A 20,783-nucleotide genomic window follows, 5' to 3' on the forward strand; every position below is an offset into this window, starting at 1 on the left:
CTTCCACTTAGTAACATGCATCTCAGATGCCTGTGTGTCTTTTCCTGGCCCAATAGCTCATATCTTTTTAGTGCTGAATCATAGTCCACTGTTTGGATGTGCTGCTCTGATGTGAATATGTAGTGGTGGTTTTATTCCTCGGGGATGAGGGATGTCACACACAACAGGGCAGACCTGGAGAACAGCATGTCTGGTTGCTGATACCGGAATGTCACTTGCTGCAGTGGTTTAGCGGGCCTGGAAAGCCTTTGCTGTTTTTTTTTTCACTTTTAATTTTTGACTGGCCTTCATTCCTACCAGCTATGCAAGCAGAAGTATTAAGTGTTAGGAAGAAAAGAGCATGGGATTTGGATCCAGGAGGATGTGTTTTTAGGTCCCAGTTCTGCCATTTATGAGCTGTAGGATCTTGGGAAAACTGTTTTACCTCTGCCTCTGAGCTGCAGTTTTGCTATCTGTAGAATGGAGACAGGGATCCCAACTCACAGGAAACTTGGGACAGTTAAATAGTGCATGTGATACTGCTTCATAAGCTGCATAGCACCTTTTAAAATGTTCATTGAATAATTGTTCCACATGAAGTGGCTGAGTCCTGAGTGTTCTCATTCTGGGCTTGTCTCCACTCTGCATAGTCTTCCCAGGGATGGGGGCTACAAGACCCTTCATTGTATCTTCACACACCGAAGGGCAGTCGTTCTTGAGCGTGCTTACTTTCAGGGGCCAGATCTGCTCTCTAACTCATGTATGAACTTTATACAGATGTATAAATCTGTATAGATCCCCCCTGACCCCCAAAGTCACACACATAACCCCAGAAGTCTCAAAGGCTGACTGTGACAGGAAATGCCCCAAACTCAATCTGGACCACCCCAAACTCTATTCAAACTGCTCCAAACTAAACATGTCCAGTTAATTCCGCAGTTGATTTCCAGACCACGTCATCAAACTGTTTTCTCCTAAGCCTCTGGATGCAAAGCAAGTTTTGGGTAAATGTGAGGAAGCTGTTATTTATAGAGACCTACAGGAATGCAAGACCTTTCACGTTTCTTAGTAGGCCACGGACAAAACAGGTTTAACCATATCATTGATGCTTGGAGGTCTGATGTGCTCTTTAGTCACACCTGAGAGAGGTCATTGTTGTCTTATTTATGCTATTAATCTTTTCTCAAATCTTCCCATTGAAAATGAAGTGTAGAAAGTCCATCTCAAGATGAAGGGAGGTCTCTTAGATCACTTGTTATAGAGGTGGGTTGTGAATTTTGAACCTCTCTGATTATCGGCCCATGTGTATTATACTATCTCTGTGTCTTTTATAACTTGTAGGACAGTAGTTGGAGTAATTAGGCCCTAGAGAGGTATGAAAATGGCCTGGGAATTTAGAAAAGGGGAGAACTATTCCCTAGATATTCAGTAGTGCAAAAGAAGTGATCATTTAGACAGAGAATGTATAGACTATAACACTATTGAGCCAGGATGAATAGATGGATATCAAAAGAAGACCAGAAATGGCCAAAAAGTACATGAAAAGATATTCAACATCACTAATCATCAGGTACAAATCAAAACTTCCATGAGGTATCAGCTCACACCTATTAGAATGGCTATCCTCAACAAGGAGACAGAAAAAGCATTGGTAGGATTTTGATAGATAGGGAACCCTTGTATACGATAGGGAACCCTTGTATACTGTTGGTGGGAATGTGATTTTGCTGCAGCCATTATAGAAAACAGTAGGGAGATTCCTCCCATATGATCCAGCAATCTCACTTCTATGTATATATCCAAGGGAAATAAAAACAGGATCTTGAAGAGGTTTTGCATTTCCATATCCTTTGCAGTATTATTCACAATAGCCAAGATACCTAAGTATCTATGGGTAGATGAATAGATAAAGAAAAGGTGGCATATATATAAACAGTGGAATATTATTCAGTCATAAGAAAAATGAAATGCTACACTTCGCAACAACATGGCCCTTGAAGGCATTATGCTAAGTGAAATAAGTCAGAGATAGACAAATACCACTTGATCTCACCTGTATGTAGAATATTAAAAAAGCTGAACTCATAAACAGTAGAATGGTGGTTGCCAGAGGCTATGGGAGGTGTGGTGGGAAAAGTAGGAGGAAGATGATCAAGAGGGTACAAGCTTCCAGTTATAAGATGAGTAAGTTCTGGGGAATATAATGTACAACATGGTGGTTATAGTTAACAATCCTGTATTATATATTTGAAAATTGCCAAGAGGATCTTCAGTTTTCTAATCACAAGTGATGGTGATTATGTGACAGGATGGAAGTGTTAACTAATGCAGTGGTGGTAATCCTTCTATAGTATAAAGTGTATCAGATCAACACCTTAACACAGTATTACATGTCTGTTGGTTCTCAATAGGACTGGGGAAAAAAAGAAATGGATACCAATGGTGGCTTTGAAGGTTTAGAGTGGGTTTGGGGAAGGGAAGAAGTTTGGTGAAGAAAGAAGATTGGGAAAGTTGAGGTTTCTAGAGAAATGAGTTTCTTTGACTCCATTAGAATTTGGTTCAAAACATTTTCAGAAATAGAAATGGGTGTAAATGGTGAAAGAATAAGTATTTTAAGGATGAAAATTGGAAACTTACAATAAGGCATTTCTTTTTTTTTTTTTTTTTAAGATTTATTTATTTGTTGATTCATGACAGACACAGAGAGAAAGAGAGAGGCAGAGACACAGGCAATGGGAGAAGCAGGCTCCATGCAGGGCGCCCTACCTGGGACTCCATCCCAGGTCTCCAGGATCACACCCCGGGCTGAAGGTGGCGCTAAACCGCTGGTCCACCGGGGCTGCCCACAATAAGGCATTTCTAAGATGTGTTCATAAAAAGACTGGATCTTTGGATATTAGATGCGTGTGTCAAAGAAATAAAGTTTATGGTCATCAAGTTAAACCAAATTAATATATTGTTGGTAAAGTTAGTAAGCTAATGCATATTGTAAATTTTCAGAGGATTTCAGTACTACCATTTCTCAAAATTCATTAGTCGTGGGACCCTCTTTGTTAAGAACATTTCTTAAGTCTTTCAAGGACTGTGGTTTAGGAAATGGTGCTCTCAGGTAAGCTGTACCACTTGGAGATTTCTACAAAGGGCACATTTAGAATGTCCTCTAATTACAGCTTCATTTTTGGGCACTCACTAAGTGCTAGGTAGTACTCTAAGTATATAATGTACATTAGTTCATTTTTTTCTCAAAGCAACCAGTTAGGTAAGTATTCTTATCCTTGTTTAAAAGATAAGGAAATTAAGGCTCAGAGAAGTGAAATACCTAGAAATGACTGAGCTGTTATTTAAACCCAGCCATTCTAACTCATTGTCCATGCTAATAATCACTACACTCTGTGGCCATAGCAAAAATGACATAAATCAAAATCCTTCCATATCTTTTTCTGTAGTGTGATTATTTCAGGGATTGTAAACTGGTGGTTCCATTGTATCTGGCACAGTATTTTAAAATAACTGGAGTTTGAATACCTTTGAGCAGTGTATGGACTTCTGGTTCTATACTGGACTCTCTCTTTTGTTATTTTACTCTCAATCTGAGGGAAACAATTAGTAACCTGCCTATAGGCATTTGAATTTTCTGTTGTTCTAGCTCACTGTGGCTGGTTCAGAAAAGAAGAAGTGTGGCTTGTGAATGTTAGAATTAGCTGACTCTCCTATCCATAGGGGACACAAGAAATCTCGGACCTCCTCAATTTCAGAAAATGAAGTAGAAAGGAAATACTAGAACCTTCACTGGACCACCTTATAGTAGCTTCTCCTCAAAGTATAAATCCTTTTAAAAGCATTCTGGACATAGAAATTTAATGTATGCTCTAGCACTTTCAATGACTGGGAAAGAACTTTTTGTATATATACTTAATACTTGTACAACTGGGATCATTTGCTTCCCTTACCTAAAAATTCTACCTGGTGGTTCTGCTCCATGGAGGAGCATGGAACAAATAATTGTCCTTGTTAGAATATCCATTCTATTAGATTGTCCTTTGAACATACGGATTCCTTCAGTGATATTCCATTGCATTTCCATATACCTCCTTGGTTTTATCCCACTGTAGTGGATGATCAGTAGCTTGATCATGTGGTACACAGAATTTGAACAGGGTATTCAGAGTTGCACACACCACTCAGGTTGTGACTTGGTTGGTGCAGACTGTTTTAAGGTAATCTGGGCACCATGCTTCTGATGACACCGGCCCAGATTACCTTGGATTGGCTTTTTCAGTGGCTCTGTCCTTTAACTGATTCACTTAAATTCATGGTTAACCAGAGGCCAAGATCTGTTCCACACCAAGTCAAGCCAAGCTTCATGATTCAGGAAAATTGTCTTGACTTTATCATAGTTAATTTAGAAATGATTGTTTTGACTGAGCTCTGTGTGTGGGATTCTGTGTGAAATGGAATAATGTGGGGATCCCTGGGTGGCTCAGTGGTTTGGCTCCTGCCTTTGGCCCAGGGCCTGATCCTGGAGACCTGGGATCGAGTCCCACATCGGGCTCCCTGCATGGAGCCTGCTTCTCCCTCTGCCTGTGTCTTTGCCTCTCTCTCTCTCTCTCTCTCTCTCTCTCTCCCCCACACCATGCCTCTCATGAATAAATAAATAAAATCTTTAAAAAAAAAGAAATGGAATAATATGAAAAACAAGAAAACAAAGTTACTGATTACTTCATTAGTAAGTTCTGAGAAATTAAGGATGTAGTTCTGCTTGTCAAGAACTATCCATCTGGGAAGAAAAGGTCAAGAATTAGGAAGCAGTTAGTGAAGGTTGTGAGAAAATATAACAGTGGTGTATTGTGCTGAGTATACCAGGGTCCCTATCAGAGAAAAGTTGGGGGAATGAGGGTGGGAAAAATAAAAGGTTTCATGGAGGAAATAAGATCCACCCTAGTGCTTGAACAATGGTGTGGATTGGGCTGGTATAGATTGGCAGGGTGGGTCTTGCTGTTGAGCAGGGGTTGGTGTGAGTGAAAGCACAGGAGAGAGAATGCCCACTGCCATGAGCATGGGTAAAAGCGTGGCAAAGGGTGACTGAAGGATAGTGAATGGTTGGATGGGGCCAGGTATAGAGGGGGTCTTGATATCCAGGCAAAAGAATTTAGTCTTGAGATTATGGGTCTATGGGAAGGTAATAACATGGCACAAATGCTGCTGAAGAAAGCTGATTCTGGAGGTGGTATTCAGGATAGATTAGAGGACTAGAATCTGGAGGCAAGGAGCATAGGTCTGAGGCTATGAATAAGGAAGTAATGACCACCATCCTTGAAGAACCATTTAAAGGAGAAAAAATAAAATTTATTTGACTGCATGGAGGTGGGGAAGAAGGGTTTGTTAAAATGATTTTATAGTTTCACACCTGGTTGATGTGGATAACAGTGATTCTGTGGTCAAAGCCAAAGAAAGAAAGGGTCTGGATGAAGGAGAATGATTTTTTAAAAATATTTTATTTATTTATTCATGAGAGACCCACAGAGAGAGGCAGAGACACAGGCAGAGGGAGAAGCAGGCTCCCCGTAGGGAGCCCAATGTGGGACTTGATCCCAGACCCTGGGATCATGCCCTGAGCCGAAGGCAGATGCTCAACCACTGAGCCACCCAGGTGCTCTGAAGGAGAATGATTTTGTTTGGGCCAGACTGGGTGGTCGTGTAGATTTGGGGGAGCATTCAAATGACAGGGTCCAGTAAACCACTGGGGATACGGCCTAGGTGAACTATCAACAGACAAGATGGTTAACTTGAAGTAACAAGAATTGTTAACAGTGACTGTCCTGGTCTTCATTTATTAGTATGCACCACTGGTACCATGGAGTTTAGTCTAAATGAGCAGGCAAGTGTATGCCTGCTAGAGGTTAAAAGCAGGTGCTTCAGAGTCAGATCTGGATTCAAACCCAGCTCTGCCGCTTACCAGCTGTGTGACCTGGGCAGTCACTGTATCATCTCTGAGCCTTAGGATAATCACCTGTAAAAGATGGAATGACAGTGCTGGCTTCATGATGGCATTGGGAAGATGACATAACTTTGGGTGCAGTTGTATTTACAAAGACGTATGTATGATGTGTAGTGCTCTGTATTACTGGTGCTGTCACTGTGGATGTTGTGATTATTGCTGTTTCACTGCTGGTAGCAAATACTAGCTACTCATCTGTGGGTTCAGGACTCTCAGGAAATGGTGCTTATGGACTCCGGAGACTGATCCGAGTGTGGGGATCTCTCTGATAAACTTCTCATCGCTCTGGAGCTGCTCAGCTGGGAGCATTCTCCTCTTTTGGAGAGACTGGTTGGAGAAAGATGCCCACTTGGCAGGGATATAGAGTATTTCTTTAAGCAGCCTCCAAAGTCCCTAGACCTGCTTTCCTTTCCAACTGCCACAAAATGGCTAGCTTAGTACAGCTGCCACAACACAGCTATGATCCTTGCTTATTCCTTACCAGCAACTCCTCTCCTGACAACCACTTCTGAGATCTGAGAGCTATAATAAATTCAGAATGACCACAAGCAGTGGCCACAGCACACAGCATTTAGGGACCTTCTTCAAATACTCCAGGTCCTGGACAGACATGGACTTTAAATAGCCCTCCTATGTCAGATCTCAGGATGCATTTCAGGTGTTTGTGGGTCACTTGGCATCGGCCACACAATCACAATGGAAATAACAGCAGATCTGTTTCATGTGCTGCCTTGTCAGTGAGTGCTGCATGCAGATGAGCCAGGAGCAGGCAAGACTGTGTGTGGTGATGTAAGTGAGGGTAGCCAAGCCTGTCAGGCTGCAGAGAACTCTGGGAAACATGAATGGGGACTCTTGGCAGCTTTTGGAGGAGCTAGACTCCTTAGCTCAGGGCTTGGGAAGCTGTTTGTACTTAGATTATTCTTTTCCTAGTACAGAGGTGTCAAATGTGATGATGGAACACCCGAGGACTGAGAGGCTACTTGCACATGTCAACTTCTATGCTGACTTCTTAGGGAAATGACCCTTGTCTGATCCACCTGCTACCCTGTCTTTGTTCATACAGCTCATTAATTGAAGGGCAAAGCAACTGCATTCCCCTCCTCTGCTCAGATGACTCAGGCAAGAAAGGTGCTGGGCTCTAGTCAGCACTCATCAAATTCCCACAGCCTTGGTCATTCTGACGTTCCCATTAGGCATCCAGTAAGTGCAGTCTTTGTGTGTTTAAGTTTGATTATGGGTATGGTTTTGAAGCACAGATTTGCACAGGTAAGCATCTTGTAAAGTATTTTTTTTTTTTTTCTGAAAGCATTTGTCAAAGAGAAATATGTAGGCCCAAAGGTGGAAGGAAGCTGGGGGAGGGTGCAGGGGAAGAGGTGAGAGGGGAGGACCAGAACATATGCTTTTCAGCTGCCCTGGCTGGCTTTGGAGCAGCGCCTCTCCTGTGGGAGGGAGGCTCTGCAGGTTGCAGCATGGAGCTGAGAGATTTATGCCCTGCACACCAAACACATATCGACGATTCTCTACGGCACAATTTTGAAAAGGTGGTTATGGGTCTGACATGAAGGAATATTTTATACGAAATTGCTGAAAGATCTCTGGGTACTAAGCAATAATCACCTTAATGCTTTAGAAAGTGTTCCAATTTGTTTTCCATTGGCTTCATGGCAGTTGGGATTTGCATGCTGCTTAACATCCAATCATGGGCATCCTGCGTGCCCCCATGCTAGCACAGGATCTCCCTTAAAGAAGAATGCATTACAGTTTGGGGATAAGTCTCAGTAGCTTTCAAAACGTGCATAGACTTGGCATCTCTAATTCTACCTCTTGGAATAATTTAAAGAAAAATGTCAGAAAAAGGATATTCATTGAATAGATGGATGTTCAAAGATCTTTATCATAGTGGGTTTTTTTTTTGTATATACCCTTCCAGAATTAATGCCATGCAAATGTATGTGTCTATCCATTGTAACTGAGAAAAGTTGGAAATACTAAGTGTGCCAAAATAGGAGATCTGACGTTTTAAAAAGTACCGTGGAATATTATGTATTACTGAGTTCAAAAAATGAATTGCAGGACAGCATATTTATGCTGTGATTCTGTTTTTTATAAAATGCATGTATACATACACACTTGGGAATGAGTTCTAAAAGGGTATATATATAAGCATGCAAAGATGCTTTTCTCTGGATGGTAAGACTAGGAGTGGCTTTGCTTTTTAAAACATTTTTCTATTTTCTATTTCTATGTTCTGTAGTAAACATAGATGATGTTGAAAAAAGCAGGGGGTGCTACCTAAGTGATAGACTCCCTTGTCTTCTTTGGTCCATTGTCTTCTGCGCGTCCCCCTGAGCAGTTTGTGCTCCTGTGACCTTCACGGACTATTGAGCAGAACCAGTTCTGTTGTCCCCTGGTGCCTGTGTGTAGCCTCTTGAAACCAAATAGACCTGTGGAAAGTCAGCCTGGGCTGCAAAGAAGGTGACCGAAAGTTCCTCTTCTATTCTGGTCTATGCCAACAGAAGGAGGCTTAGATTTCAGCAGCTGAGATTGGACCACTTTATCAGCCTTGAGAGCACAGCATGGGCCTCTTCATTATTGCTATAAGTGGTTTTGTCTGGCCAGGACTACAAGTCGGTGTACTGGGAGGCTGCTTTCTTTTCTATTGGTCTTTTGCATTTCTTATTAAAATTATATTATTTAGATACTGGTTTCATCAGCATCATGAATCATTGCTTCTGAATCTTAGGGATGAGAGAAACCTGTTGGATTCTGGCTTTTTGTGCTTTGTAATTTGTTATCCTAGTGACCTTGTTGGTCTGAAATTTTTGCTGTACGGATTCTGATACTGAATTATCTCATTATTGCAATGTGGAAGTGATCAGAAGATCACTGATTTCTACTCTGTGAGTTCTTCTCTCTTAAAGTGGGGGCAAAAAAGACTCAGTTTTTAATATACTTGGGCTTCAAAAAAGTGGCCCCCATTTTTAGTAGTCTTTTCACATTTCAACTACTACCCTTCCTACTAGGGAAATTAAGTTTGAACATAAATGCTTTAAGACTACCCCAAGACAAAAAGAAACTCCCTTTACTTAAGTTGTTTTTCTTTTAATCATGTATGCCATCCTAGAGACAATCAATTTAGCTTAGCAAAGATCTCAGTGCTCATCTTTTGCAAAGGAAAAATGATGCCCTAAGTATCAGATCACAGTTGCTGTGCCAATGGCAAAGCAGCATTGACTGTCTGCAACATCTGCATTAAAATTGGGATTTCTTTTGTTATTGCTGGCACTACATGGGTGAGATGTGTTTCTGGAAGCAGATATTTAGGCAGGCTTAACATTTTCAGTTTCAGGGATACACTGAAGATTCTGGGAAAGACCGTGTAAGGGGAAATAACATTTGCTTGGATTTGCCCATGTGTCGGGTGCTTTAAATGTGTGTTTGATTGCAAGGTTAGGATTACACTCAGTGTCCTGATTCTGAAGTCCGTCATGGACTATGTAGGATGAAGCAAATCAGCATTACTCTTCAAAGCTGACAGTTTTTTTCAATCTTTTTTTTTAAGGAGGATTCTTCTTCTTCTTCTTCTTTTTTTTTTTTTTTTTTTTCTGGGGGGTAAATACCAAGACAGCTCTCATCAATAATCAAAATGTTTTAGTTTTTTTTTTTTTTTGCCTAATGACCCCAAAATTATTAGAGTCTTGGACTTAGAAAGAAACCATTTTGTTGACTCCTGTAATTCAGATGAGGCCACTGAAATCAGAAGCATTCAGGGACTTTTGTCAAGGACACACAGGGAGTTGCAGATCAGATTCTGGAATTCCAGGGTGCTGATCTTCTACAACGAGAAGATACTATCTAAAAATAGTTTTCCATCCAGTTGGTTATCAGCACACTTCTTTTCTTCATCCTTTTCCCAGTTTCCATCCTTTTCCTATTGATGAGAAATGATTTGGAGAGCAAATTCTTTCCACCTGGATCCAACAGAAAGAACAGGAAGAGCTGCGCTTTCTGATGACTGTCTGTGTGCTGGTTTCCTCCATTAGGTTCCCACCAGTGTTGAATCCTGAATGGGTGATGACAACATGATAATACACCACAAGGGACCCAAGAAGGCATTCGTAGAACCCCAAATCCTTTAGAGGTTCCCAGGAGAGAAGAGACAAGGGTTACTGAAAAGTGTTTTATCTTCTTCTTCCCACCCCAAGAGCTAGCAGGTGAATCAACAAACACTTGAGATCAGTGACACCAGAGTTTGTCGATGGACATGAACCATCTTCAGGCAAAGAGAATGAAACTCCACTAGAGTTTGGGATTCTGTTTCTTTTTCTAGGCCTTGGAGTAAATTGCAAGTATAACTCTGTAAATGACAGTGTGATGTTAATGTATACATACAAATGTATAAAAACGTTAATGAATAGAAAAGTACAGTTTTTTTTTCCTGCCATGAATTACAGTTCTTTCTCAGTCATGAATTAATGTGTACATTCTATTCCTTGCTGGCGTATTGTCTAAAGTTCTAACATCTCCTCTCCCTTGGTAGGATCTTACAAGGCAAATAATGGCAGATGTGATGCTCTCGCCTTGGCCAAGTGGCCTGCAGACCAAATATCTTTTTAGCCCCCCCACTGTTCTCAGGGCAGCTTAGCTGTTTGTTTTCTGGAAAAGCTGTGTTGGTAAATAAAAATACTTCTGCATTTATGTAAAAGGTGGTTTTACAGACACTGTTGAGCTCAATCCTCAACTTTTTATACTAGTTTTATTTTAACTTTCGAAAGTTGAGGAAAGTCAGGATTGGAGAAGTGCTTGGACGTCACCACAGGCACAGAGCTTGTAGGTGGAGCTGGGTGGGACTCAAGCCTAGGAGTCAGGCTCTGCTGCATGCATATGTGTCATTACAGATGGGGAAGCCACACGGGCCTGAGATGCAAGAGGTAATCATGCACCCTGAGGTAGACATGTTGTCCTGAACTGGGGAGGAGAGAGGTAGAGTCTTGGGACTTCAAAAGAAAGGAGTACAATTCGTAGGAAGAGTGAGTGTTCAGTAAACAAATGTTTGCTGTGCCATTGGAAATAATGGGGCCCAGAGAGGAATTTTAACAGACTTGGGCAAATGCCTCCATGTTTCCACTCCTCATTTATATTACAATGTAATTATCTATGGCAATTACTCTTTTCCTAGAATAGGTCCTCTGTCTAAATTCTTTGAGGTGGTTGGTGAGGGCAGGTCACAATTTCTTCTGGAGTCTTTAGGGCCTTGGTGGTTTTCCAGGCTCCGTTTAAGATGGCTTTTCTATCTTGTCCTAGTTGATGTTTGATCTCATGACAGAAGAATGCTGACGCAGCACTGTTGCATTAGATAAATGTAGACACTGCTGTTCATTTTCTAGATTGTTCATAGATAAAAAAAAAAACAAAACACCTCAGGCACTTTTCAGCCAAAACAACTGTGGTGCCAGTGTTCAGTACTTCCCATGTAATGCGAAGGAATAGGATGATTCTCGTAGCCTTATTGTTAGCCCAACTCTTCACCCTTCCGCCGTGTTCTACCATTGCCTAGAGATGAGAGCATGAGTTGAAAATTACCAGTTGTGCCATTTGTTGTGTCATACCAGGCAAGTGGGAGCCTCAGTGTTGTGAAAAAAGAGGAAGATACTGTTTTTGAAAAACCAACCTCTGTGCGTTGGAGCTAAAATACAAAATGAAGGCAGAGTTTGGGACAAAGAAGATAGCTTCAGAGTTACTTGGCAAAGGAGACTGCAGCAGGCTAAGGCCTTCAAAAAACCCACAAGCCTGCTCAGAGGGAGGGGCTGGGGGCTTACAGGGAAATGTAGGGTCTAGCTGGTTTTGACAGGAATTGTGGACTTGCTGCCAGCCTCCTTCATCACGTCTTTAGAATCTTTAGAATGGCACTGGGGGTTCCTGAAACAAAAGGCTGAGAAGGGAGGAGGGGAGGTTTGTGGAAGAGAGAAGAAAGGTTCTTTAAAAATGGAGCTTTGCTGAAGCATTAGTGCAGCCATTTTGATTTTTGCTCAACTTTATGCTTTTGAGCGGTTTTAGTTTCTACTTGAAAATGTTGTTGTGAAACAAAATGAAATACTGCATGTACAACACCCGGCCTAGCACTTAGCTAAATAGATAGTAGCTGTTTCTATTAATGGTACTGAAGTTCCAAGGATGAGACAATGAAATATATTTTGTGAAGGGCTGTCAAATAATTTTAAAATGCTGTTATTCATTCATCTACATCATTGAGTGATTTTGTTTATTTGAGACCTGATCCATAGAACCCAGTAGAGTAGTTTATTGAGAAAAGGAAGAGCTGTCAGACACTAAATAGTGAGTTTTATTAAAGGAGGCAGAGTGTTTCATTAGATTTTCCTAAGGACCCTACCGAGTGGGTATTATTGTGCAGAGTTGACAGATGAGGAAACCAAGACTTTGAGAGGTGAAGTAACTGACATATAACAGGCAAGCTGGCAAAGAAGAGATTTTAATGTATATTGATTTGAATTTGACAGATTTTGATACTGATTTTCAGTCTGATCTCTCATGAAACCTGTGTAAGTATCTCTGGGAGGCTAATAAACAAATAAAAGCCACCACAACTTCCCCTTGATATTTAGAAGATTTACCATAGTAGGTAGGTATCAGCAAATCATGGAGTAGATTCATCTGTTTAATGGAGTGATAGTTGGACTAGTTATTAAAAGATGGACTTTTTCTTTTTTGCCGGCATTAGACATCCTCCTGTAAATTGAATTGACAGTGTTGAAGATTTAGATGTCTTTGTTTGTGTATTTATATAACTTTTACAAGTAAGATGGAAAGTAAATGCAAACAAATGTGAGAGACAGGGGTGTTTCTACTTAAGCCCCTCGTTTCTGGCTGTGATGCTTTATGATGAAGGCACTAGAATATGGGAGAGATGATTGAAACTAAGGAAATTTATTCTGAATTAAATTTTGGGCTATATCTTTGATGAATTAGCTTTGAAATGACTGTTTTGAGTCCAACTTCCTCATATGGTGGTGACCGCTCTGTGCAACCCTCAATTTACAATGGTTTTCCTACCTTACTCCTAAAGGCATAGAAGGACTAGGATGATTCTCTGGATGATATGTTTTCTCTACATTAGCATTGTACACAAGCCCTGATGAATTTTAAATGTGAGATACTCTCCTTGGGGAGATGAACTTTAAAAAACATTTTTTTTTTCTTGTACTGCATCCTGGCATTCTGGTTACATTGTGAGAAACCACTGTATTCTCTGTTGGCATGACATGAAGATTTCTTTGCAAAGGACCAGAGATGGTGAGAAGGAACAGAAAGGAGAGAAAGCCAACAGTAGGAAGAGGAAGGATGAGGCCACATGGGGGAGAGTTAGTTAGAGGGATGGAAAGAGAGAAAGGTAGTGGAGAAAAAAGAGTTATGTAAGACAGAGATGATTGATGGAAAGAGAAGAAGACAGTTGGGGACAGTGGAGAAATGAGAAAGGAGGAGCGAGAGATGGGGATCCAAGGTGGAGAGGGAGAGAAACCAAGAAGGCAGGACCCTAACTCCTCCTGGGCCCAGCAGGGAGCTGGCAAGAAAGAATTTGAAGCCAGAGGGACATATTATCCAGAACCAGGAGTTGAATCTAATTGTAAGCAGACCCTGCCCGCCCCCTTCAGATGAGTGATGGACTCCTGGCATGTGACCTGGCTTGGCAATCTCCACCCCCTGTCCGGGCTGCCATAAGGAGATACGTAATGTCTAGAGTGATGGGAAAGTCATGCCTGCAGATGGTACAGATGGAGCTGCCTCATAAAATGACTCACTGTGAATCCTCACTGAAATCTCCGCTATAAAAATGATAATGGAAAAAGCACAAGGAAGGCTAAACAGGCTTGAAAGAAATTTGTTCCAGCTTGTGGAGCTCCCTTCAAATTTTGAAAGGAGGAGAAAAAAAGACCCTATTAGTAAAATGCCAGGAAGGTAATGTATCTTCTTCCCTCCTGGCTACGGCCCTCCCTCACCCCCGCCTCCTTTTGACATCAGTATGTAAATGAAAGCAGCAAGGGAAAAAGAGGAAGAGTTTTGGAGGAAGATGTAAGAATTATTTATTAAGCATGAGGGCTGATGTTCTGGAGAAGGGAGGGCTGGGAGGTTCAGAAGAAAGGGAGTGGCATCTTGGAGAGCAAAGAGGCAGGCTCTCAGGGAGCAGGAGAAGTCGTATTTTGCTGAGATAGATGCTGCCAGAGTGGAGTGGGCCTCCCAGAGAGTGAGGTCAGGCACTGGACAATGGAGGGATTTAGCAGTTAGTCACGAAGACCTCTGTGGCTGGAAGAAGAAATTTTTAAGTCCAAAAACCATAGCGTTCTCAGAGTAACTATTATTGGCAATTGCGAAGTCACTCAAGACCATGAGGCTTCTACATATCCCTAGTATAGCTCAGTTTTATGAATATGGAAGTAGCCAGAATTCAAGGGTCCTCCAATGGTGGCACCATTATTTAATGGAAGAAGGGCTTGACAGCTTTAATAACAGCAGGAAGATGAAGCATGAGGCCAAGTGGGAAACAGAAGGAGGAGAGATGGAAGGACAAGAAAGAGTCCCCCCCGCCACCCTGCTCCAGCAAAGCTGGACCCATTGTAGATTATAAGGAGGAATGTCAGCTGGACTAGAGTGATAGGATGGAGAGTCATATTGGGAGCAGCCCACTCTGAGTAGCAGCTGGAAGCTAGCAGTCAGATTAGAGCTGGGGAAGAAGCCAGAGTGAGGCATATCCATTGTACTGATGGAGAGGTTGGATCACAACCAGGGTGTGCATGCACAGTATACATTGGGACAGTCACAGCTCAGCACCAGTCCAGACAGTGAAGTTACGGGTGTCTTATTTATGTAGTTGAGATATGCAGAGACCCCAGTGTAGTGTCCTGAAGGGAGCGGAGCCTAATTCTTAAGGTGTCTAGCATGACTGGGACCCTTGGTGGGATACAGAAGCCAGGAGTCCCCTTGTCCACTGGGCAGGGTTGTTATCCAAGGAGGTGGATGAGGAACACAGCAGGTAGAAGGGGGGCAGGAACTGACATGGTGGTAGGTATGAGTTAGGGACTTTGTAAGAAACAGAATCCAGTTCATATGGTTCAAGAGATTATGATGAAGGGAGAATTTAGGAGTGGACAGGGTTTAGGGCCAGCAAAGGATGAAGTACTCAGAGACTAGCCATAGCTGGGAGCTTCTTCCACTCTATGTCAGAAGGGACAAATGGGGGGATATGTTTCTGCAGCCCAGTGAGAGTGGAAGCTTGTTGGGAAGGGGCTTCCTGGCCAGTAGTAGGATGATAGGGCCCAAACCAAGAGGGCGTCTTTGTTCAAGTTGTTATGATGAAATGTCACAGACTGAGTGGGGTTATAAACAATAGAAATTTGTCACAATGTGGGAGGTTAGAAGTCCACAATCGGGGTGCCAGTGTGGTCAGGAGAGGGTACCTTTCAGGGTTGCAGACTTCTTATGTCTGCATATGGTGGAAGGGCTAAGGAGCTCCCTTCTAGGGCCCTTTGATAAGAACACCGATCCCATGCATGAGTGCTCCAGGGTTGTGACCTAAAGCCCCACCTTGTAATACCATCACATTGGACATGTGAATTTTGGGGGAGCACAGATATTCAGACTCTAGCAGAGAGTGGAGATGAAATACTCTGACCCCTGTCCTTCCCTCCCATGTCCTCCTGCTGCCTCTTATTGGTCAGGCCCAGTGTGAAGACAGCAGTGAGGGGACTGGTGAGTTTAGGCTCCTGAGGCACAGAGCAAGGCACAGAGGGTGAATTGGGCTGACAGGAAACAGATACCCACCGGCATGTAGCCAAACCTAGCCAGTGGCAGTTCAGTGGCAATTAATTTGTCTCTTTGTATCATTGATCCAGCTCACTGTGAGCAGGCCACTCAAAACTATATAGACTCTCAGGCCCAGGCTATGATGGGAATGGCTCTGGTACTGATGAGCAATGAGAGTGCTAAATAGGGAAACTGAGGCATAAACCGTAACCTGTAGAGAGCTCCAGGACGAGGAGACAAGAGGGAGCTTATGGTTCATAAAGAGCCTTAGTAGGCACTTGGGCTGTATACAACTGATTTAGTTCTTGATTCTGTCAGATGGGGATGGGAGCAAGGCTGCGAATGCCCTTGTCTCCATCCTGGTGGACTCCGGAGTTGGGCTTGGCCCTGGAAATCTCAGAGTTCTGGTTGTTGGAGTTCTGTAGGCTGGAGGGGGAAAGCCTGGATTGGCACTGGTGGTTTGAACGCTAGGTAACTCCTGTAACACTGGAAATTCAGAAGCCTTGGAGGAAAGGCTGAGAGGGGCCAGGAACCTAGAGAATTAGTTTCGAGAAGCTAGAAGAGCTACATGAAATAGGAAACAGGGCAAAGCAGCATCCATACCAAGAAGGGCCTTGAAGACAAGGGGATCTTCTTCACAGCAGAGATTTTACTTTGTTTTGGTTGCAATATGAGGGCCGGGCTCCTTGTCATCAGCCTGGGGCCCGTGAAGGGTGTGGGAATGGGGGAGAACTTGCTGAGGAGTATGGGACAGTGGGAAGGGGAAGTGTTCCTTGTTAGGGGAGAGGTCTCCATAGTCTGGTTTTCAGCCCTGCATTTTTTCACAACACGCCTCTTAAATCTTCCTTGACTGAGGACTGTTCTTAGGGGAGGAGCCTTTCTCCTTCATGTTAGATTCAAGGCCTGACCTGAGCTGATTTCTGCATTAGCTGATGAAATAATGAACCAACTCCCCTATGTGTACGTGGAATAGGTTTTTATTTCAAAGGTTCACAAATAATACTAAAATGGGGTTTTAAAGATAAATGAAATATATATTTTTTCTTTCTTCCTTTCTTATTAAATATTTTATTTATTTATTTATTTATTTATTTATTTATTTATTTATTTATTTATGTATGTAAGTAAGTATTTTATTTAAATTCAATTTGCCGACCTATAGTATAGCACCCAGGGCTCATCCCATTGGAATGTATCTACAACTCAACCCTGTAGTCCTTTCCTGGGATAGTCACAAAGAATATGATGATTCTTTCCCAGTTATACCATAGGCGACCTTCTGGCATTTTGAATCATTCTTGGTCTCTCTCTTGACAGACTCCTGTATTATTATTTTTTGTCTCTCTCTGACCCAGGTCAGGAGCGGGTCATCTGTGTGCTGCTGCTTTTTCTTGGAAGTGGCGGGTCCCTCTCAGATTCCTGCTCGGATTTCTCATCACTTGTGCTTGTCACTGTGGGCATGGTGAGTTCCACTGAAAGTCAATAATTAAATATCAATTATGTTTCTAGTTTTAGATAGACTCAGAATTGGAAAACTTAGAATTGCCAGAAATGAATAAACCAAAACCCTTTCAAATCTGTTTCTGTCTTCAGAGGATATTAAAGAGGTTACTGATACTTCAGTACGTAAGGGTATGGTTAGACTAATACTGCACATCCCCTTTCAGACCACAGGGTCTGCTGCTGTGTGCGTGCTCACCTCCCAGCCTCACCCATGTCCCACTTGTGTTATTTGCATCTTTGAACCATTTGATCCTAGCTTTCTCTGTCTCATGCTGGTATTCTATGGCATCTGGAAAATGACCCAGATGTCTCAGTCCTTGTAGAAATGGGACGATGGTTAAAAATATATGTGAGAGAATTACATGTGGGGAAAAGAATTAATAATTTACTGAAGGTCTGTGGAGAATTAGCCAATATCTAGTTTCTGAAATAAGTAACTTCCAGATTTAAGTGGTTGTGTCATCACTATTAATGAAAACTCACATGAAGGGCCATTATTCACTCTACATTTTGGATTCAGTGTATCCAGAACTAGCTTGTTTTTGCTTCCAAACCTTCTGTTTATATTAAATTTTGGATCTTACTCTGTAGCTAATTATATCTGTGACTAAACTAAGAGGCTCAACTCCATGAGTATCTGAGCAGTATAAAACATCCTGGCGGGGCCTGGAACAGGCCCGCTTTGCGTGCCATTGCATACAAATCGAGAAGGTTTCAGGGCCACACCATGACCACATGATGGGGTATTCTAGAATAGTTCCAGGGTGAAAAGATCGGTCTTGCAGTCTCTATAAGTACAGTAGGAACTGCTATATTATGTGTCCTCAATTCTAATTTCGAAAATAGTCTCCACTTCTTCTTTGATCTTCCTGGTTCCCTAGTTGAGCTAGCTCTTGTGTCTCTCGATGACTACCGGTCTGATGTGGCACTGGCTTTATGCTGACACTCCCGTGGTCCTTCCGATCCTTGAGTTCCAGTTGGCTTCCTGGTCTTCTCTGCCATTAGCTTCCAGGGAGGGGTTGTGGTCTTGGCTTTAGATGAGGATAAAGACCTGTGGGGTTATTATTATGTTCTAGGCTATTATTAGCCCAGAAAAGATAAAACTTTTTCTCAGTAATTTAATTTCCCTATGGTATTTCTGGGCAGTGTGGGTTAAACACCCATCGTAGTCCAGGACTAGAGGAGATCCTCAGAGGCCTCGAAAACCTTCCCAACTTTTTCCCTGCATGTGTCTGGGTTACAGGGGGCACATCAGCCCAGAGCTATGCTTTCCTTCCCTCCTGCTTCCAGAGACACTGTGGTTACCTCTACTGATTTTTCTCCTGATGTGCCTTGCTTTTTTTTTTTTTTTTTTTAAGATTTTATTTGTTTATTTATGAGAGATGCAGAGAGAGGTAGAGACATAGGCAGAGGGAGAAGCAGGTTCCCTGTGGGGAGCCTGATGCAGGACTTGATCCCAGGACCCCAGGATCATGACCTAAGCCAAAGGCAGGTGCTCAACAACTGAACCACCCAGGTGTCCCTGTGCCTTGCTTTTATAAGCTTCCGATTTGGAGACTAAAGAGGCCCTTCTTTCATTGATTCATATGCAATTCTCAGTGTGGGGTGGTGCGGGGTGGTACGGGGAGGCAGTATTATATTGAAGAAGTCTTGCTGGAAGAGTTCCTTGTAGCTTTTTTTCTAATATTAGTACCTTTGTAGTACCTTTGTTTTTCTGCTTATAAAAGTCATATAGAAAATATAAATAATTTAGGCAGATTCCTGGAAGTAAAAGTGCTAGCTTCATGTAGAGCATAAATATCTTACTTCCTTAATATGCATGTTGTGAAATTGTATTCCAAAAGTTTGCACCAATTCGCTTTCCTGCCATTTGAGTAAATGAATACATTTTTATTGGAATTGAATATTATTACTATAAAACCTCACCAACTTAATAGGTAAAAATACCTTACATCATTGCATTTTTTTACATTATCAGTGAGCTTAAAAATAAAACAACCACATACACAAGCAAACAAACTTATATGTATCAGGTTTCTATACTTCCCAGCCCTGGCAGTGTAGGAATATAACATTTTAAGTGCTAAAATATATTTCTTTTCCTTGTTCTCTTTTCTGCTTTTTCTGACTTTTCAGAGTCTTGTTCCATCCGGAGTTCATCTATGCATTTTTTTTTTCTAGATTTAAAAAAATGGTCTGATTTAAAACAAACTTACTCCTTGATGTGCATGAGGTTTGCTGATGTGCTGTAGAGGTGAGGATTTACATAGCTTTTTCTTGGAATTAGTAACTAATTTTTATCAGCACCTTTGTTGTAAACAATAGAATCCCCTTGGGCTAGCGGAAGCAGACACATAATGTTCTGAGGATTTTAGGTGGTGCGCAGAGTCTCTGGGTTGGGGGCTAACTTCCGGCAGTAATGCCCAGGGCTGTGCCACAGAACTGGCCGGGTGAGGCATCTGCCACCTGCCTGTGGTGACACCCTGATCAGCAAAATTGAGGCCAGGCTATGTTTAGAGCTGGTTTTCCTGCTTAACTTTTGAAGAAAAGTGTTAGGTGGCTGCATCTGTATAGGGAAGAAATTTTCTGGAAATTATTTTGAGAAGGCAGTCACAACATAGGAAAATTAAAAAAAAATATATATATATAGGGAAGTTGTGCACAATGTTAATGACCACAAGTGACTGAAAGTGACTTAAACCCATTGTCCCAGCACCTTTCATCATTGATTGGTATGTTACCTTCCTCATACGTTAAATTTGCATTTAAAAAAAATGTATAGCTGGGAGGATCTGTTTCACTATGTGTGTTCATTTCTGATGACTTTTTACCTTTTTGTGCTAATGCCATAATTATTTTTTGTTCTGTTTCATTTTAATTCCTACTGATGTACATTGCACTTCTTTGTCAGTTTTTAGTTATTCTCGCTTATTTTTTCTTCCAATGAACTTTAAGATCACTTCATCAATTCACAAAAAATAAATTGGTGTTTTGATGAGAATGCATCAAATCTTCACATTCATTTGGCAACAATTGACCCTGTTAGAATACTTGTTCTTTCCGTCCAGTAATGTGGTATATATATATATATATATATATATATATATATACACATACATCTTTATCTAGTCAAACATTTTTAATGTTCCTGAATAAAGTTTTAACGTTTTCTTCATAAGGATATTCATATTTATCACTAAAGTTATTCTGAAGTATGTATTGTTAATATAAATAGACTTAGTTTTCCTTTTATTTTCCTTGTTTTTCCTTGGGTGGTAGGAAAGCTATTAAATCTTGCATATACATTTTTTGTTAAACTCTTAAATTTATTAATTCTAAGAAAAGTGTTGTGCTTTCTAAAACTACATTGATAGACGCAAATAAAGTAATTTTAGAATATGATAAGTCAAACAACCCAGAGACATGAAAATGACTTCTATATAATTAATTCAATGAACTAGGTATAAAATACCCTAGAAGGGGAGAT

This window comes from Canis lupus, chromosome 1, assembly GCF_011100685.1.
Source record: "Canis lupus familiaris isolate Mischka breed German Shepherd chromosome 1, alternate assembly UU_Cfam_GSD_1.0, whole genome shotgun sequence".
In the NCBI taxonomy this organism is placed as follows: Eukaryota; Metazoa; Chordata; class Mammalia; order Carnivora; family Canidae; genus Canis; species Canis lupus.